The sequence below is a fragment of the Chironomus tepperi genome, unplaced genomic scaffold (assembly GCF_022539635.2).
Source record: "Chironomus tepperi strain 1889 unplaced genomic scaffold, CSIRO-AGI_Ctep_v1 contig_409, whole genome shotgun sequence".
NCBI classification, from domain to species: Eukaryota; Metazoa; Arthropoda; class Insecta; order Diptera; family Chironomidae; genus Chironomus; species Chironomus tepperi.
The window spans coordinates 616,629-637,337 of NW_027226531.1; the positions used below are offsets into that span (position 1 = coordinate 616,629).

The 20,709-nt window shown below is 32.9% G+C and overlaps 1 protein-coding gene across 1 annotated transcript in view; it reads left to right on the forward strand.

Moving 5' to 3' along the window:
* Positions 1 to 5,443: 5,443 nt before the first annotated feature.
* The window catches only part of LOC139096980 (CD109 antigen-like), a 31,191-nt gene continuing 15,925 nt past the window's right edge, over positions 5,444 to 20,709 (forward strand). Inside the window, exon 1 of the mRNA XM_070648744.1 lies at positions 5,444 to 5,732. The gene's annotated coding sequence lies outside the window, so the exon portion shown is untranslated. The remainder of the gene's footprint in view (positions 5,733 to 20,709) is intronic.

Sequence of the window (20,709 nt, forward strand, 5' to 3'; positions counted from 1 at the left end):
ACTTAAGAGGGTTAAGGAGGTCAAGGGGGTCAAGGGGGTCAAGGGGGTCAAAGGACTTAAGGGGGTTAAGGAGGTCAAGGAGTCAAGCAGGTCAAGAGGGTCAAGAGGTTGAGGGGGTCTAGGGGGTCAATGGGGTCAATGGGGTCAAGGTGGTCAGGGGACTTAAGGAGGTTAGGGAAGTCAAGGAAATCAAGGGGATCTAGGAGGCCAATGGGGTTAAAGGGGTTAAGGGACTTCAGGGGGTCAAGAAGCTCAAATGGATGTGATTCACAACTTTTTATGGAACGGTCGAGGGAGGGGGAAGTGTGGAGAAGGTCAAAAAGTCACTTGTCATCATGCCAAAATTTGATCTTGGTACAGCGATTCCTTGATCAATGACTAGATTCTTCTTGTTTCTATTTCTAAAATCAAATAAAAGATAAAAAGCTTTTAAAGCTACAAAAATTCAATTTAAGAGAAAAAAGCTTAAATTTAATCTAAAAAGTTTCAGTTTGCGTTCCTAGATGGATCCACATGCCAATGGGAACTGAATTTGTATTTGTGGTGTTGCCATCAGCAAAACACTTCAACACATTCACATATTTTTTGACCATTCGAATGGCTCATCTTTAGATGGTTCAGACTTTATTACAGGTGTTAAACAATAAATACAGTATAAAGCTTGTTCACTAATACATTGACAATTTTAACACATTAATGATCAACTGGTGGAATAAGTTGAAGATATTCAGTGTGAATGCGACTTGTTTCATGTTTTGTGCAACGTGATTTATTTGAATTTTTGAGATTTAACTGAAATTTTTTATAAATTATTATTTTATAATTTAGTTTTAATTTAATATTAAAAATTTTGATTAAAAAATATTAAAAAAATAATTTTTGAATTTTTAAAATTAAATTCATGTTTAAAAAAATATTTGAAAATTTAGTAGAAATATTTAGAATTTTAAAGAAAATTTTTAAATTTTTTAAAATATTTTAATAATTAACTTTAATAATTTTTCATACAAATAAAGTTTAAAAAACTTTTTAAAAATTAAATTAAAAATATTAAAAAAAAATCAAATTTAAAATTTTTAAATTTTTTAAAATAAAACTGAAAATTTTTTGAAAATAAAATGGAAAATTTCTTAAAATAAATTTGAAAATTATAAAATAAAATAAAATAATTTTTAATAATATATTTTGAAAATGGAATCAATTTAAAATTTTTAAATTTTTTAAAATAAAACTGAAAATTTTTTGAAAATAAAATGGAAAATTTTTAAAATAAATTTGAAAATTATAAAATAAAATAAAATAATTTTTAATAATATATATTGAAAAAGGAAATTTAAAATTTGAAATTCAAGTTTTTTTAAAAATAAATTTTAAAATTTTTTAAATTTTAAAATAATTTATAACTAAATTTTAATTTCAAAATTTCAAATAATTTTGAATATAATAACAATTTTATAATTTTATATTTAAAATACAAATTTATGAAAATCAATTTTATGAATATTTTAACATTTTAAATAAATTTTATTAAATTTTGAATGAATTTCTTTAAATTATTAATTCAAAATTCCCTTAAAACTTCCAACTAACTTTCAAAACATAATTTAATCAACTTTAATTAATAAAACCTAGAATCACATCATATTCCACTATCATAGCTACTCTCAACACATCCAAACCATCACGAACAAGCTTCTGATATCAAAACTGATAAAATACCAACAACGACACTTGCAAAAACTCATTTTTTTCTATTCATACTGACTCAAAAGCTACCGCAGCAAATTTTTATTTTTCTAATAATAATAATAATACTAATGAAACGGAATGAAACAGCTATCTTGAGTGGATGAATGAGTAATCGCATGATAACTTTCGTTTAATTTTTCTTTAACACTTCAAAGTGATTTTTTAATTTATTTTTATCACGTACAGCTGTGGAAAGAAATCTTTTTTTTTTTTTACTTCATTCTGAACGTTTTTCTATTTTTGCGGCTTAACTTCGTGAACTTAGGTAATGTATCGATGACCGAAGAAACCGAAGACCGAAGACCGAAGAAACCGAAGACAACCGAAGATCGAAGAAACCGAAGACCGAAGAGCGAAGACCAAGACCGAAAAAACCGAAGAACCGAAGAACCGAAGGGACCGAAGACCGAACACAACCGAAGACGACGGAAGAGACCCCGAAGACCGAAGAAACCGAAGAAACCGAAGACTGAAGACCGAAGACCGAAGACCGAAGACCGAAGACAATCGAAGACCGAAGACCGAAGACCGAAGACCGAAGACCGAAGACCGAAGACCGAAGACCGAAAACCGAAGACCGAAGACCGAAGACCCGAAGACCCGAAGAAACCGAAGACCGAAGACCAAAGACCGAATAGTTTCAAAGCCGAATAATTGTAGATCTGATTCCTAATCCCAGTCCACTCAGTCAAATCTAGCTACAGTCTAGATACAAATACCTTATTCTTGCTATTTGAACTAACTATTACCAAATAAATGCGAAATATTCATTGGAATTTTTTCTCGATAATTTGTGAAATATAACTCGATTTATCTAACAACAACAAAAAATAGATGATAAGGCACACAAATGATAAGACAACTTATTACGCTATTGTTGAAATGAGCCGAGTAAATGTATGCTGTGTGAATCAACCTTATGGACATAATGAATTCTAGAATCATGTAGAATGTTAAGCCGGATTTGATTTGTGATTTTTGGGATTCAAGAGTCGGGTCGGTGTTGGGATTGGTTTAGGTATAGTTAGATATTGACTTGCTGGACATAAGATGTCTTTTGAAGACGATAGATTCCCAACTCTGCACAATACATGACCCAGATAGAGTTGACACATTTAAGAGTTTGACTCCACTTGGACCTTGCTGGAACCAGACTTTAGAGTTCGATTAGCGTCCAGTAAAGTCCAATTCCCAGAATCTTGCCAACTCTGGACTCAGAGTGCGTCAATGCAGTGTACCTAATTACAATTTGAATGTAAAGAATCACAGAACGTGATTAGAGCACGTCAGATCTCCTGCCATTAAAGACTTTCCATGCCATTAAATCCAAGTCGTTAGGATCGATTGACTGAAGCTCTAGCCACATGTTGTCCAAACTCTGTGTCGCGCCACATGTTGTGTGTCATGAACCACATTGGTGTGTCATGAACCACATGTTGTGTGTCATGAACCACATGTTGTGTGTCATGAACCACATGTTGTGTGTCATGAACCACATGTTGTGTGTCATGAACCACATGTTGTGTGTCATGAACCACATGTTGTGTGTAATGAATCACATGATGTGTGTCATGAACCACATGTGTTGTGTCATGAACCACATGTTGTGTGTCATGAACCACATGTTGAATGTCATGAACCACATGTTGTGTGTCATGAACCACATGTTGTGTGTCATGAACCACATGTTGTGTGTCATGAACCACATGTTGTGTGTCATGATTCGCATGTTGTGTGTCATGAACCACATGTTGTGTGTCATGAACCGCATGTTGTGTGTCATGAACCACATGTTGTGTGTCATGAACCACATGTTGTGTGTCATGAACCACATGTTGTATGTGATTTCATTCGTAGCATACCACAATGGTGTGTCGTATCACATAAAGAATGGACAACATTGCTTTAACCACTGTTGCTGCTTCTACTGCTACTGCTACTGCTACTGTTGCTGCCACTGCTACTCAAACTTGTCACACTGTCTTGCCCCAAATTTCAGAAATTCAATCCAAAATTAATTAAAAAGACATCGCATCCATTCATCTTTTTCGTAACTTTATCTCCAATTCCGATCGCATACTTCAATTCCAACAGCATCGACTTGTTGTCATACAAGTTCCACAATTCCATGCCAATGTGTACGCAACATACAAGATTCCGTAATCATCTCCACAAACATCATAATCTGTTGGCGATAAATAAAGTATAAAAAAAAATAGAGAGACTTAACATTCTGTACCTAATCAGGAATTTTATAGTCGCGATCAATAACATTTATGACGATAAGAATACAAATCAAAATAAACGAACAGGTTGGAAATGTAAAGGAATGTGAAATACAGGCACAAGTTGAATAATGTTGAGGATGTGCATGTGGTGGTGTGGATGGATAGTTCTTATTGGGTTGTGTGAGGTTCTGTGAGTAGTTTGTGGATATTGACTGTGATGGTGTGGGTTGTGGATGAATGTTTGTGGAATTGCATTACTATAGTAACTTTATACTTTTTTAGGGTTTTTAGGTCGATCGATGGAAATTTCAAGAATTTTTAATTTTTAATTGAAATTTTTAAAATTTTTGATTTTTTTTTTTTTTTAATTTTAAAAACTTTTTATATTTTAAGTTGAGTTTTAAATTTAGAAATTTAATTTTTGAATTTTAAAAATAAGATATTGAATTTTCGAATTTCAAAAGTTAAAGTTTTAAATTTCGAAATTGAAATTTTCGAATTTCGAAATTGAAATTTTCGAATTTCGAAATTGAAATTTTCGAATTTCAAATGTAAAGCTTTTGAATTTTAAACCTGAAATTTTTAAATTTCGTAATTGAAAAGTTTTAAATTTCGAAAAAGAAATTTTCGAATTTAAAAAGTTATATTTTCGAATTTTGAAAGTTAAATTTTTGGATTTACGCAATTTTGAAATTTACAAAAAAAGAAATTTTCGAATTTCGAAAGTGAAATATTGAAATTTTTAAATTTCGAAAGTGAAATTTTCGAATTTCGAAAGTGAAATATTTAAATTTTTAAATTTCGAAAGTGAAATTTTCGAATTTCGAAAGTTAAAATTTCTAAATTTAAAAATTAAATTTTTAAAATTTGAAAGTTAAATTTTCAAATTTTAAATTTCGCGAAAGTTAAATTTTCGAATTTCGAAAGTGAAATTTTCAAATTTCGAAAGTGAAATTTTCGAATTTCGAAAATGAAATTTTTGATTTTCGAAAGTGAAATTTTCGATTTTCGAAATTTAAGTTTTTAATAATTTTTCAATATTTTTTATAAATTTGAATTTAAGTCTAATCTTTTCGAAATTTCCCTGCAAACATCATAAACCGACCCTTGGAATCCCCTAACTATACTATACAGTCTTATTAATTCCTTTGAGCACCTAAACATTGACTTTGTAACAACATCCAACACAAAAGACACAAATCTAAATATTTAATAGGAATTTTAACATCATAACTGTTCGACAGTGCGGTATAATATCTTTAATAGTAATCATATACAGTCACAAACAGCCACTTAAAGTCGACTCAACAAGCCTACAGGCACACACAATACAATCACACCTGTACATGACTGTATGCACAGGTAACAACACAAAGCATGATTGTAGTCAACTGGAAGTTGCCAACAAAGTGTGGGAAACAAGAAAGCAAGTCGATCATTTCGTGTGTAAGTGCCAACGTATTCAAAACTCTTTTCTAGTTGGAGGCGAATTTAAAAAAAAAATAAAATAAAAAAAGGTTCATTTTTGTGACTAAATAATTAAAAAAAATTGGAGCTTTTGTGACTCAAAAATTGGAACTAAAAGTGAAAAAAAAAAATTGTGAAATAAAATTGAAAAAATAATTTAAAAAGAAAGTTAAAAAAAGGTGAATTTTGTGAATTTTGATAACAAAAAAAATAAAAAAATAAAAATTTAAAAAAATTTTGGATTTAAAATTCCCGTCCAGTGACTCAACATGATTCATACAATTTGAGGTGAGTCGAGTCTTAATTTAATTAAAATTTTTTGATAAGAAAAAAGTTAAAAAAAATTTCACAATTTTTTTCCATCGCGAGAAATCTTAATCGAGTGTTGCCCGATTGCTTGAGATTCCATTTGCGGCCATGGTAAGCCGCAAGCCAAGATTCTTCAAACACATCAAAAAACTTGAAGCTTTTTCTGCCTTTTTTTTGTTGTTGGCAATTTTAATTAACAATTTTTTTATTTTTTTTTTTGTGTGTCACAAGCAGAAGATTTGGATTTTTTTGTTGACTGCTTCTTGCTGGATGTTAATTACTTGACGCGCATAAGTGTTTTGTTGCTTTGACTTACTCTAGTTTCATTCATTCATAATCGAGACGTGATTTTCACTTTTTATAATTGTGGATAGAAATCGATATGAAATTTTTGTTTGGAATTGAGGTGTCGATGATGGGTGATGTGGGGGAGGGGGTTGGCTGGGGGGTTGAGGCAGGAGTGAGTAATCTGTGTGCTGCAGCATATTTAATGCAGACTCCAACTAATGTGCATCCCAAAAATTCATACAAATTTTATGAACCGTGTGTTGTATGTGGCTTTAATCGAGGATAATTTTTAAATTTTTAAATTTCGAAAATGAAATTTTCGAATTTCGAAAGTTAAATTTTCGAATTTCGAAAGTTAAAATTTTTAAATTTTTAAATATTAAATTTTTTAAATTCATGATGTGACTCAAAAAATGAAAGGTTGTGCAACACTGGATTTATTAAGGGGTTTAGTTGGGAGTGATTGAGGATCTATTCAAGAATATAGAGTTAAAAATACGTCAAAATAGTCAACAATTGATGATATTTCATCCAAAATGTGGATCAGGAAGGTGAGAGTGGGTACATGACTCTTGCTACAGCTGTCTAGACACAGTTTGTATGACTATAATTCACACAAAGTGAATTTAATTCCCAGAACAGCCAAATAATCAATGAAATCCTCCTAAGTCTCTACTAAGAATGAATCCGGCTTAAATTGGCAATTTTCTGGATTTCCAGAGTGACTCTTGGGGAGAGGCTGTTGAAAGAGGCAGTATTGGTAGCTATAGAGCCAGTTTTAGACCCCTAATTAGATAGGGCCATGGATCACAGGTGATCTGAACGGCCAGCAGAGTAAAGTTAGTAAGGATAGTCAAAAATTGCTGTTATTCAGCTCTTTATTAGAATTTTACTAAGAAATAGTCAATAAATTGCTATTATTGCTCAATATCACTTATTTTCCACCAATTATTTCCCACAAAAATTACATCAAAACCTTTAATTGACCCGCAATTAATTACACATTTTTTCATTCACAATACCCAAGCCTTTTGGATGACTAAAGTGCAATAAAGCAAACGATAATTAAAGTATGAATTGATGGGCTATGTAATCAGTCATGAATTGAGCAAAAAATATAATAGTTTAAAAATATGATTTTATATAGAAAGTTTTTCATTTTTTTTTATTACAAAATTCATTTTTAATTATTTTGCATGTAAAAGCTGAGCTTTTTTTGTGTTTATTGCGTGAGGCTGTTTTGTGCATAATTTATGGGATTTGTGCTGTTTTTTTGTGGATATGAATGAGGGCTGAGATGTAAAAAATGAGTTTTTAAATAATTTTTTTGATAAAAAAATTCAAGAAATTTAAAAAAAAATTTGAAATTGAAAATTAAAAAAAAAATAATTTTTTTAAATTTTTGGAAATTGTAAGAATTTAAAGGCATTAATTGTAAAAAAAATTTAATCTTGATTTTTTAAAAATTTTAAAATTTTAAAAACTTCCAAAATGGATTTTTGGCTTCTTCAATGACCCCCTCCCAGGGGCACGGACCCCCCATCCAAGAATTGGAAAACCGTATATTTTCAAATGTTTATTTTTTTAATTTTTTTTTGCCTTTTATAAAAAAAAAAAAAATCATGAAAATACAGAAGATTTCTGGCTACGCCCCAGACGCTACCCCTACTGTCTGATCACAATATGTAAATATGTCCCTAATGCACCTATCCCTACCATTCATAAGCCCCAAAATAACAACAATTCCATCCAATAATTAACATTAAATGCAACAATAAATCCTCTAAAAAAGACACAAAAAAAAACTGAAGAACTGAACATCTTGAGACTCAACAAGCAGCTACAAGATATTAAGAAGAAGTTTCAAGCAATTAAGTGAAGTGCAATAAAAACATGCAGCATAAAGTCGTTGTCTTGACTTTCTTCTTGACTCGATTCATGATTATATGATGAATCATTTTTATGGGATTATTAATGTAATTTGGGACTGAAATGGTGTGATGAGTTATGGATTTTGGAATGTTGGATGACTTGGGATGTGAAGTTGAGACGGATTTTGTATGGAATTGAGTTGAGTTGAGTAAAATGGGAGTCGGGGTTGCCATACAGAAGCTGATTCGACTTTGAACTCTTAATTTTGTCCATTTTTGATGAAATTCTAATTCAGAATTTGAATTCTAACCTCAAATATATCGGAAATTCCCCAATTGCATGTATGCATAATCTGAACAGCTGGCAGCCACACCACCCCTCTCCTTGCCCCGTCCCCATTTTCTAAGAGTGTTACGTAGTCGTTCAACTACCTCAAATCGACAATCCCTAATAGACAATGAGTATATTCACCTCAATAAGCCTACTAATGAGTATAATCACTCAATATAATTAAGCACACTCAATTTTGTCACCACACTCATCAACATGCCCCTTGTCTATCCAATAATCCATCAGAATTTCCATTAAATAACCTCAAAATTACACCAAAAATCACTCAAAAAACCATCAATTCCAACTGCTAATTACAGTCTAAATTTCACCAACACCCCTTAATTGACACTTGAAATTAAACCATAACCAATATCGAAGCTATTGCAATCTCATATAAAATGTATCGAGTATGACTACTCATTATTACTAGCCATTAATGACCTCTGGCTATAATTTTTGCACGGTTCATTTAATGTCTTTCTAACTGAATCTCAACAGCACTTTCTTTTTGAACTTATTATTGGATGTAATGAAAGTTTAATTTGCTAATGGAAGAGGTAATTGATGTTTAAGACGGTATTGTGGAGTATTGGGTATAATTTTGAGGTTATACTGGATGGGAAGGTGAAGAGGGTTAACTGGGTGGCTTTTTATGCTTAATTATAGAGGAAATTTTATTCCTAACCTCAAAATTTGGAATTCTAACCTCAAAACTCTTGATTCTAACCTCAAAGTTTAGCTTCTAACCTTAAAAATTTGGCATCTAACCTCAAAATTTGGTTCTTAACTTTTAAAATTTGATTTAACTTTGACCTCAAAGTTTAGATTATAACCTCAAAATTAGGATTAGAACTTCAAAATCTAAATCATAACCTAAAAGTTTTGAACTCTAACCTCAAAATTGATAATTTAACCTCTAAAGTTGGTTCCCAACCTCGATATTTTGATCACAACTTCGAAAATTAGGCTTCTAGCCTCAACATTTATATTCTAACCTCAAAATTTAGCTTCTAACCTCAAAAATTTGTAACTCAAACCTCAAAATTTTGGTTTTTATCTTCAAAAATAGGCGTGTAACCTCAAAGTCTAGATTCTAACCTCAATAATTTTGCATATAACCTCAAAATTTTGGTTCTCATTCTCAAAAATTTGATTCCTAACCTCAAAAGTTTGAATTCTAACCTCAAAATTTAGATTATAACCTCAAATATTGGTATCCAACTTAAAATTTTAGTCTCCAAAAATTGCAATTTCTTTCCAAAGCCATTCTAACCTCAAAACAACCCATCCTAACCTAAAAATTGACACCCAATCCCATCCATACCCCCATGACTCACTCCATAAATACAAAATAGTTTAAACAACTTAAAATGATCCCACAATTGAGCTTGCCTGCTTATATTTACTTATTCATTACAAATTCAATGATATGACAGCTGCTTTTATTATATTTTTTAATGACTTTACTACCTTTTTATCTCTCATTCTCTACACATTCAGTCCTAACATGCATGAGATGATACATGCCTCAGTATTAATAACTCATTTGACAGTCAACAAATCGAAAATACTCGAAAATCTTTCTTTTTATTGCTGTTGAAATATTATTTAGGAATATTTGAAAAGTATTTGAGTTGATGACCTTGACAACATTCTAGTTGTACAGGTGTCTATTTGCATACTTTTTTAAATGATTTATTTACTTTCGCAGAAAATTCTTTTTTTTTTATTTTATTTGTTTTGTTGTTTGAATTGACTTAAGAATTTTTATGGGCAATTGGCTATGAGATTAGAGTTGAGGATATGGGTTGGTATGGGAGGTGTAGGGGGGTATTGGGGTCAACCCTCCTGCTCTTATCGTGCCCCCTTTTGAGAAATATTCACCATTTTCAACTAAATCGCCATTTTTTCTAAATGATTGCATTCCATACCCCACAAAACCCCTTTTCCTCAATTCTGACTGCTCCCCGGGGTAAATGTGTAGATGTTTGAATACTAAGTCATATCTCATCAAATGTAATGTTGGTTATCTCTTGCAATCAGTCTAAGGATGTAGTGATGCAAATGGCAGGAGGAAGCTGGCGATTGAACCACTTATAGGGGATATCTGAGGGAGACCATGGATCACAGCTGATCTGTACTGCTAGCGAAGTAAGTAAGAAGTATTTAGGGAAATGATGTCCAAAACGGTCTTAATGAGCTTAACTTGTGATCAAAGACAATCAAATACTGAATGCACACTGGGTAGAAATGGGTGAAAATATGGCATCAGACTATCGTGGCTCTGCACTGATACCAGTGTGACTCTTCTCTCAGGTCAGTGTGAATCTTCTCCTAGGTCACCATGACTCTCCTCCCAGGCAAGCATGAGTCTGCTCCCAGGTAAACGCGACTCTTACCCCAGGTCAGCTTTACTCTGTCCCCACGCAGGTGTGACTTTTCTCCCAGGTCAGAGTGACTTTAACTCCAGGTCAGTGAGACTTTTACCCCAGGCTAACATAACTCTTCCCTCAGGTCAGGGCGACTCTTCCTCCAAGCAGGCATATGTCTGCCCCAAGGTCCTCGTGGCTCTTACCCCACGACTCTTATCCCGAGTCAGCGTGACTTTTACCCCAGATCAGCTTTACTATTCCCCAGGTCAGTGTAGTTCTTATCCCAGGTCAGCGTTACCCTACCCCAGGCAAAATTCAATGAAATCCAGCTTAAGACCAGAGTCAAACCAGTCTGTGGCTACATTTCGGCCAATTCTAAGCCCTTTGACTTCCAAGCTAGTTTCTCTAAGAGATTCCAAATTAGTTCTTTGAATTCAAGTTCTTCAAGCATCTCCGAGAAGTTCAAGAGCTTCAAAACAATTTAAACTGACCCATGCGTCATCAAGTGCCTCCAATCCACTCATTTAAATGACTTTAAAATGCAGTTTATTTACAAATAATTAAAACTCAATTTCACTCAATAATGTTCAAAATTTAATTTATTTCAACTCATTAAACTTAATGATGATGTCAATAAATCAGAGATAGTAAAAAACTACAAAATTAAAAGTTAATCTAGAGTCATTAATAATTGAACAACAACAACAAAAATATGTTTTAAATATGTGGTGATTAAAATTCTTGAACGAATTTAAAAAATAATAAATCATTAATTTTATGTGATTAAGTTGGATTTTGGTAAGGGATTGATTGGGTAACGATGGATAGACCTCATCCCTGCACTCAGAGTTGGCAAGCCGGAATCAACCAATGTTGAAGTGGGGACAGGTGCTTACCTGCTTTAGTGGCTGGCGCCCAAGGTCTGGTGGCTGTTGGGGATAGAAGTTGACGGTGGACAACAATCCCCTCATTCCTAAGTGTTACGTAATTTACGAACGATCCCTAAGTATTTCTGAACCAAATTTTTGTTAATTTTGGTAGAATTTGAAGGAATTTGTTCATAATTTTGAGGTTAGAATACCAAATTAGTGATTTTACAACCTAAAATTTAACCTGAAAGTTTGATTTTGAGGTTAGAATTTTGAATTTTGAGGTTAGAATTTATTTTTTTTAATGCTATAACCTAAAATTTAAATTGGAAATTTGATTTTGAGGTTAGAATTTTGAATTTTGAGATCTGAACATGAGTTTTCATTAAAAATTTGAAATTTTGAGGTTAGAATTTTATTTTTTTAATTTTATAACCTAAAATTTAACCTGGAAGTTTGATTTTTAGGTTAGAATTTAGAATTTTGAGATTAAAGCTAGGATTTTCATTGAAAATTTGGAATTTTGAGGTTAAGTTTGAGGAGCTTGAGGTTAGAATTTAGGTAAGTTTTGAGGTTAGGTATGAAGCTAGGATTGAAATTAAGCTTGATGTAAGAATTGAGGTTTAGTTTGACATTAGGATCGACATTAAGATTGAGGTTATGTCTATTGATAGGATTGAGGTTAGGTTTGAGATCAGATTTGAGCTACAAATCTGAATTATGTGGAGTTATTCACATATTATGTACCAAAATAAGAGCCATTTATCGAGAAATCAATTGTTTTAACTTTAGAGAACTTCCAGGTGTGCAGGGGTATTGCTACATAATTAATAAACGGTTCCAAATGCCAAACCTTATTGTGGAATCAATTCAATCCCTCAAATCTATCAAACCCTCATCAAAACTTACCAATTCCAACATCCGAAGCCCTTGAACTTCACTCAATCAACTTCCATCCAAATTCAATTCCATATTCCCTTACCGGAAGCTCAATCAACATCACAAACTAAAGTCACTGACTCATATTAAAAATCAATTGAATTTTTATTTTACATTTGTACGTGCCTTCCACCCATTTTATACCTTAAAACTTCATTAAGCAGCTCTTCATCACTGCTCACCAATACAAATGCACGTGTTTGTATGTATTGGAAATTTCTTCACATTCCATTGAGCACATACGAGCCATAAATATTAAAGAAATTTTTCTTCTTTTTTTTATAAATTTTTAATTAATTGATTTTTTTTTTGTTTAATTTTCACTGCAAAATTTTCACTTTTTTTGTTGCCGATTAAATGAATTTTTTAGGGCGGTGAATTGCATGCTCAAATTAAACATTATTTTTTTGGAGGAAGTCGTCAGTTCCTGGTCACCATGCACTTGCTGTACATATAAGTAGCGTGCATTTGAGCATCACACGGTGCATTTTTAATTTTTATTTTATTACTTCTATGTTGTCGGGCATGCCCGTGGAAATGAAAAATAGTAGAAATATTATTTAAATTATGTGTTGTGGTTTAGGGGATATGGAGTGGAATGTGCCGGGTATAGTGATGGATTGGGTGGGGTTACGCTAGGGTTTGTCATTATTTTTAGGTTATTTTCTCAATTTTAAGGTTATGTTCTAAAACTTTGAGGTAAGGATCCATAATTTTAAGGTTATGCACTCAATTTTGAGGTTAGGATCCTCAATTTTGAGGTTAAAATCTTAATTTTGAGGTTAATGTCGTAAATTTTTAGGTTAGAATATAAAATTTTGAGGTTATGATCCTAAAAATTCAGATTTAGCAATCAATTTTGAGGTTATGGTCCTAAATTTTGAAATTGCGATCCCAAAATTTGAAGTTAGAATTCTAATTTTGAGGTTTGGATTCTAAACTTTGAGGTTAGGATTTTACACTTTGAGGTTAGGATTCTAAACTTTGAGGTTCGAATCTGATTTTAAGGTTAAATTCCAAAATTTTGTTTTTATGTTCCCAAGATTTGAGGTTTAGCAGTCAATTTTGAGGTTAGAATCAAAATTTTTGAAGTTAAGCACTTAATTTTGAGGTTAAAATTCAAATTTTTGAGGTTAGAATTTTCAAAATTCACTCAATTTGTTCCCGCCAAATCCCCATCAAGCTCCAAGCTCCCCTAAACTCACATATTTACTTTCCATTAAAAAACCATTCCATTTCTCATTATCTTTTTTGAATATTCATGTTGGTGCTTGCCACAGATGATCTTTTGTGTTATGATCAGCTTTTATGACTGCTTTGTTCTTTTCTTCTTTATTTTCCGCAACTTATAAAAGAGCAGCTATGAATTTATGATTTATGCACAAGTGTACACACTTTTTGCGGTCTCTAAATTTTTTTATTTAATTTCATAACTTTTTATTGTGCTGGAAAAATAGATTTTTGTGATAAAAGTTTTAATTGTTTTTGATGCAAGTGGATGTGCAGGGTGTTGAGGTAGAGATTCTGGGTTGGAACTGGGGATCGAGAATTCAGTTTTGAAAATTTTCTGCCTGACATTTTGATTTTTCAGTCTCAAAACTGGAAAATTGAACACTATGGACCTATTTACACCTGGAAATTAGTTTCTGTTGGAGTTGTTTTAGCTAAAATCTTAGATTTTCTGATTTTTTGGTCCCGAAACAATGAAATCAATCACGTTTGACCAATTTTATTCAATATTAAGCCTTATTTATCTAGCAGTTCACCCTACTTACACCTGGAAGTTAGTCACAGTTGTAGTTTTCTAGGTGAATTCTTGATTTTTTAAATTTTTTGATCTCAAAACTGAAACTTTGTTCATTTTTGACATCGGTTGTTCAATATAGAGTCTATCATGTCTTCCAGGTCATCCTAGTTACACCTGGAAGTTAGACACATCAATTTTATCACTGTAAACGACATTTTTGAAGATTATGAATCAATTTTTAAGAATTTTAGTCAATTTTGAAGGTTGAAATCGGAAATCCTACTCAAAATTACCCAAATTTATCCAATATAACCTCAAAATTTCTCCAACATAACCTCAAAATTCATCCAAAAATTTAATCACAACCCACTCACCTGCACTTCAATTCAATATCAATGTCACAAGCGTAAATATGATAAAATTAAATAACAATATAGGAACTTATGGCGCTGTCAATTCACATTCTCATTTTTGATAATTTTTTATGTCATCAAAAAAATTCATTTTTATTCCAAAAAAGTCAGCTGCGCAGTTTTGTGACTCTCGAAAGTTGGGTGTGCACACAATTTTGATTGTATTTGATGATCAATAAAAGATGAAAATGGCCAATAAAAAAAGATGATAAAGAATGTCCACACGTGGAAGTTTTGCTGGTCATGTGACCTTGAAGAAATGTTGAAAAAATTTCTCTTTTTTTTTATTATTTCTCATCAAAATAGTTTCTTGGAAATTGAATGAGAGTTTCTTGTGATTTAATTTAATGCTTTTTGCAGTTGTATTTTATGCAGATTGAAATTGTTCATTAATTACTACAAGACAGATTCAAAAGGTGTTGTAATTAATTCGCATTCGCATTCGTGTTTCAATTTACATGCGTGAATATTTATCAAATGCGCAGTATTTTTTATGATGGGTAGTTTGAGTTATTGAGGAAATTTGATGTAAATGATTGCAAATGGAGCGGAATTTGAATTTGAGGTTAGAATTTCATGCATTTTTGTGGATGATTTGAAGGATTTTCGGTAGGATAACCTAAAAAATTTGAATTCTAACCTAAAAATTAAGATTCTAACCTCAAAAAAAGAATACTAACATCAAAATTTGAATTTCAATCTTAAAATTAGGATTCTAACCTTAAAGTCAGAATTCTAACCTTCAATTTAGAATTCTAGCCTAAAATTTGGAATTTTAACCTCAAATTTGGAATTTTAACCTCAAATTTGAGATTCTTACCTCAAAATAAGAATTTTAACCTAAAAATTAAGATTAAAAATCAGGATTTAAATCACAAAATTTCGGATTCTAACCTCAAAATTAGAATGTTAATATTTAAATTGGAATTCTAACCTCAAATTTTTGATTTTTATCTCAAAGTTAAAATTTTCAACCTCAAAAACCCGGATTTAAACCTCAAAATTATGATTATAACCTCAAAAATTACAATCCTAACCCCAAGTTTCCCTCAATTCCCTCTCAATAACTTCTCAAAAATCCAATAAAATTCATTCATAAATTGCAAATTCTCACGAATAAAAGTGAAAAAGTTGTTATTTCCTCGTCTGTTGTTTCATTGACACACAAAAAAAGTCGAATAAAAATGAACACTTTTGGATTAACTTTTATTTTTTATTGCTAATCCAATTAACGGTTTTTCGAGCGCTTTGCGTGATGACTACTTGCGAATTCTTCTTTGGGGTGGGCTTTCTGATGGAATTTTTGAGTCATTGAGGAATTTTTTCAGTTTAATTTATGCTGTATTATTGGTGATAATGTTGGATATTTGATCAATGGAAGTCGGTTAATCGATCATTACGTCATGCTGGGCTGGTACTGGAATTTGGAATGATTTGTACTATTTGGGGTAAATTCAATGATTCTGGTAATCTTAAGGGTCTATGTAAGCCTTTAGGGCCTCTTTCTGTCTTACCGTCAACGCAACGACTTGATGGTAAATTAGAAACTCAATTAATCTACTCAGAATATCTACTTTTGTGGCCATACAGATCAATTTAGATATAAGCTCATTTAGATGAAGCTTATAGCTTACTCTGTCATTTTCTTACTTACTCACTGTAGCAATGTTCCTATGTTGATCTCCAGTTACATCAAAAGGCTTTCTATCTGAATCTGTTGCTGATTCTGTCACCTAGTTTGAACAAATTCTCTGTCCACATGTTGAGCTGACATTTTTTCATCACTGTTCTGCGCCAAGTAGCTTTTAAAGCTCTTGATCGCCGTTTTCTTTGCAGATTCCATCAAAGACGATGTCAGAAACTTGTGCTTAGTGTTTACCGATTGCCAATACTATGTTCACAATCTCTATCAACAGCTTCTTCGGATTTTGATCCTTCAATTCCAAACTAAGTTCATAAACATCCAAAAGTTCAAATTTGTTACGACAAAATCACAAAAAATTCATATTTTCAAATTCTGTAACAATTTTGCCACTAAAATTTTTCTCACACCAAAAAATCATCCGTCAAATAAAAGACTTTCACAACAGCTTCGCAACACTATGCCTAGCCACTCATAACTCAACAACTGTGCCTGTCAATGAACCAAAAGGTTCATTAGTCTTGATTGATTATTTCACAACTCATAATAATGGAATTAAATCATAATTTTTACAAGCAAATATGCGGAAGTAAGTGGATCAAGAGGTCAATAATTTGTGGGTTTCGTGTTAAGAAAGTGTTTGGATTTTTTGGGGTGGTGGGTTGGGAAGGGTTTTGTGGGGTATTTGGGAGTATTTTGTGGTTAAATCATTTGATGGATGAGGTTGAGTCAGATTGAACTGAATTCGACTCCAGGCTAGTGTCATGGTGGTCTGGGGACACTGTTTTATGACTTTCTCATGCTCTGTGCCTTGATCAGTGATTCTAGAGCTTGATGTCGACTTCATGATGTCCAATAGACTCGAGTCAAATATCCCAACCAAAATTCACCTCAATTTTGAGTTCTTGGACCTAAAATCAATCCCAAAAAGCACAATCAGCAGCTAAAAACGTGACACAACACCAACAACAGTCAGCAGATCCAAAAATGTATTCTAAAATATTCACAAAAATACCGATCGACGCCTAAAATTACACAAAAAATTTTCATTAAATATTCTGAATATTTTAAGAATTTTTTTCGTTAAATCTCTTATATAACACAACAAGTCTTTCCATATAAGGAACGAACGCTTGATCCGCTGATCTAGTAAATAAAAATGTCGAAAAGAATTTTGAGAAGAATTTAAAAAAAAGAAGAAAATGAGAATTTAAATCCACATCAAACCGGCTCCGGTTGCAAAATAGAAGTAAAGAACACAAAAATGGGAATCGTTTAAGTAACAAAAAGACCCAAAAAAGAACGAAGAAGAATGAAAAATAAAAGAAGAATCGTAAAGTCATTTTTTGATCTTCTCATGACATTCAATTGTCAAGCAATATCCAAGAATAGCACAAGTCTAACAGACGATGGACATACTCAGCTTAATGAGAGCATGCTCAATTTTGTGAGCATTTCCGTGAGCATGCTCCTTGTGTGTTCGGGCAAGTATGTCAATAGATCCAAAATCTGGAACTAGACAGACATGACTTTAGAGTCATTTCGGTCTCCGCTATTTGTTGGAGTCCTGCAAACTCTGAACTAGACATTACTTGCCTTTAACCTGTCATACCGTATTATTGTCCACTCGATGAGCTGTTAATCAGAATAAAGCATCCATCTGGAATGCCATATGACCATTTAGGAACATTTAGTTCCTCATTCTTTTAAAATTTCATAGGTGATGAGCTTTATTGTCAAAATAAAACGTGATAATCATGAAGTAGTCGTGACTTAAAACAAATTCCTTTTGCGGTTCCTTTTTGACTTTATCTTTTTTTCATTTCTCTGTCTGTGACTTAATAAACAAGATAGTAAAGAAGACTTTTTTTTATCGAACAAAATATTTTAGTTAATCCCAGCATTTTTTGATAGCAAATCTTCTTATGTTCTTGTCTTTTTGGAGGAATGTTATGGGTTTGGGTTTAAAATGTCTGATAATTAAGGGTTCCTGATATCAAGATTTCTCGGGTTGTCTCGGTCTCAGGCTCGAGAATTTGTCGAAACTTCTGAAAACCTTCCTGATAATAGATTGGTAATTGGCAATTGGTAGTCATCGATAGAACCAATTTTAGACGCCAAACAAGAGAAAATCCAAAGAAGTAATTGAGTCCTGTCAACTCTGGTCCTGTTAGTGACTAGTTCTAACTCGATTTTGACTTCAATTCCCTGACAGACAATGAGTAACCTCATTTCCTACTGTAACGCTTTGTAGCAAGAGCATGAACCAAAATATGGACTCTGTTACGTCCCAACATACTCCTCCAAAGCGTTATGTAAGTCATCCACACCCTAAACGTTACGGTTCCATAATAGAGTCTTGACTTTCCCCCAAACTTGACAGCGTCGTCAACTCAACTCAAGACACAACCCATTCCCAACTCAACCCAGAACTCTGACTTCCAAATTCAATGATCTCATCAGTTCCTTCTACCTCATTCATTACATATTTTTCTATTTTTATCATCACACGACACAACAACAACAAAAAAAAAAGTCTTTTTATGTGTCAAGACATCCACAAACACTGCTAAAAATAATCGATAATAGTAAATGAATTTTCAGTCATAAACCTGTCACAGCAGGTAACGCAAATTGATCATTTTTTATTGTATTTTTTTATTTTGTTGAATGTTATCTTATCGGGAAGTGAAACTAGAATTGATAAGGACGATGGTTGATGGTGGAAATGGACGGTTGGAAAAATTAATTTTTGTGGATGAGGAATGAATTTTTTTGTGGTTTTTTGGTAATGTTTGAGTTGTTTTTGAGGGGATTTGAAATGGGATGTAGTAGAACAGTAATAGATGTGGCCAGCAATAGAGTCAGATGGAATGCCTTCTGTAATAACCTAGATTCTAAGTCGGTTAAGCATGGTTCCAGTAAGCAAGCTGGAGAACAGTGATTGGCAAGCTTAACTGTGACACGCAGACACACAGGATGAGGCACACAGGAGGAACACACTGGCTGTTCATCACTGTCATAGACTCTTTGCTTACTAGGATAGTCTAGGGAACGATTCTCTGGCACTGGGATGCTCAAAGAAGGTAGATAGATAGAGTTCCTTAAATAATATAAGATACTGCGATCTACGATCTGTTGTTCCATCCCTGAGTGTCATTTGAACTTCCCTGAAGGTACATGAAGTATTAAATTAGGAACAATTGAACTCTATGCTGGCGTGATTCAGGGTTTGTGTCAATTTTGATGAAAATTAGCCTTAGATTAGCCTCAGGAAAGCTTGTAATAGATTTTATGTCTTTTTCTATGCCTTTTGCCATCTCGAAGTACAGTACAAGTGTACCAGAGCTGGCAGGACTCCTGGAGTTGAACTCTAGTAGATTTCAAATGGACCGATTCCGACGGAGTGTGCCTTCAGTGTTGTCTGAGCTTCAAAATGGAGTCCTGCCCACTCTGAGGTATTCCTTTTAATTTTATAAGAATGATTTTATGATTTTGATCATTTTGGACGTTATTCGATCAATTCCATACCCTTTACCACTCCCGTTCATCAAAATTCAATCCCAAAGCCCAAAATTCATCTATTAACAGCTTCATTGAAGTCTCTAAATTCTAACTTAACCTACAAATCATCTAACATCTCAATTCATCACTCAACCTCAATTCCACCCCCACAACACAACCACCCAACTGCTGTTCATCACCATAATCAATTATTTTTTCCAACAATTTTCCCACATTATTTATTGCCACATTCAATAATAAACCTATTAGTCAAGATCACACAAGCTGTGCGACATCACGTGTTTATTTCATTGTATTTTAATGACATTTTTTGTTGTTGTTTATTACTTTTATTGCCACGCGTGAGTGTCAATCCTCAACTTGTAATGCTGCTCGATTTATTTTCTCAAGCTTTTTATTTTTGTTGCAGTTTCTTTAAATGGAAATATTGAGCTGCTGTTTTGTGTTTATTTTGTTGATGATGATGATTAAGTTGCTTAATTGGGGATTTGGAACTGGATTGAGGTGTTGATGATGTGGAAGTTGTGTGATTTAGACACTTATTCTGATTTAGTATTGAATACTTGCTGGTCGGTATAATTACGTTATTTTTTTGGAATAAGTAGATGAGTGGGGTACATGGTGACTTGGAGGAGTGATGGAGTGGAAGAGAGGGTTACATGTTAGCCTGAGACCAGATTGATTGATATCCAGGGCCAATCCAGGTCACTACTTCTCAAACAAAAGCCAACGAATGACCTAAATAACACAAACCGGCTAATTCATCCAAAATCCGGTTAAATAGCGACTCAGGAGTGACTCTGACTTAATGTCATATTTGATTTGATCCAGAACCATAACAAAGTCACACTGGTTTGGTGCCGGACTTCGGATTGATCGACTAACTTGTGCAACTTGGGTCAAATATGATTTGGAAGGGTATGGTGCATTATATTGGCTTTAACGCTGGCTTCTGT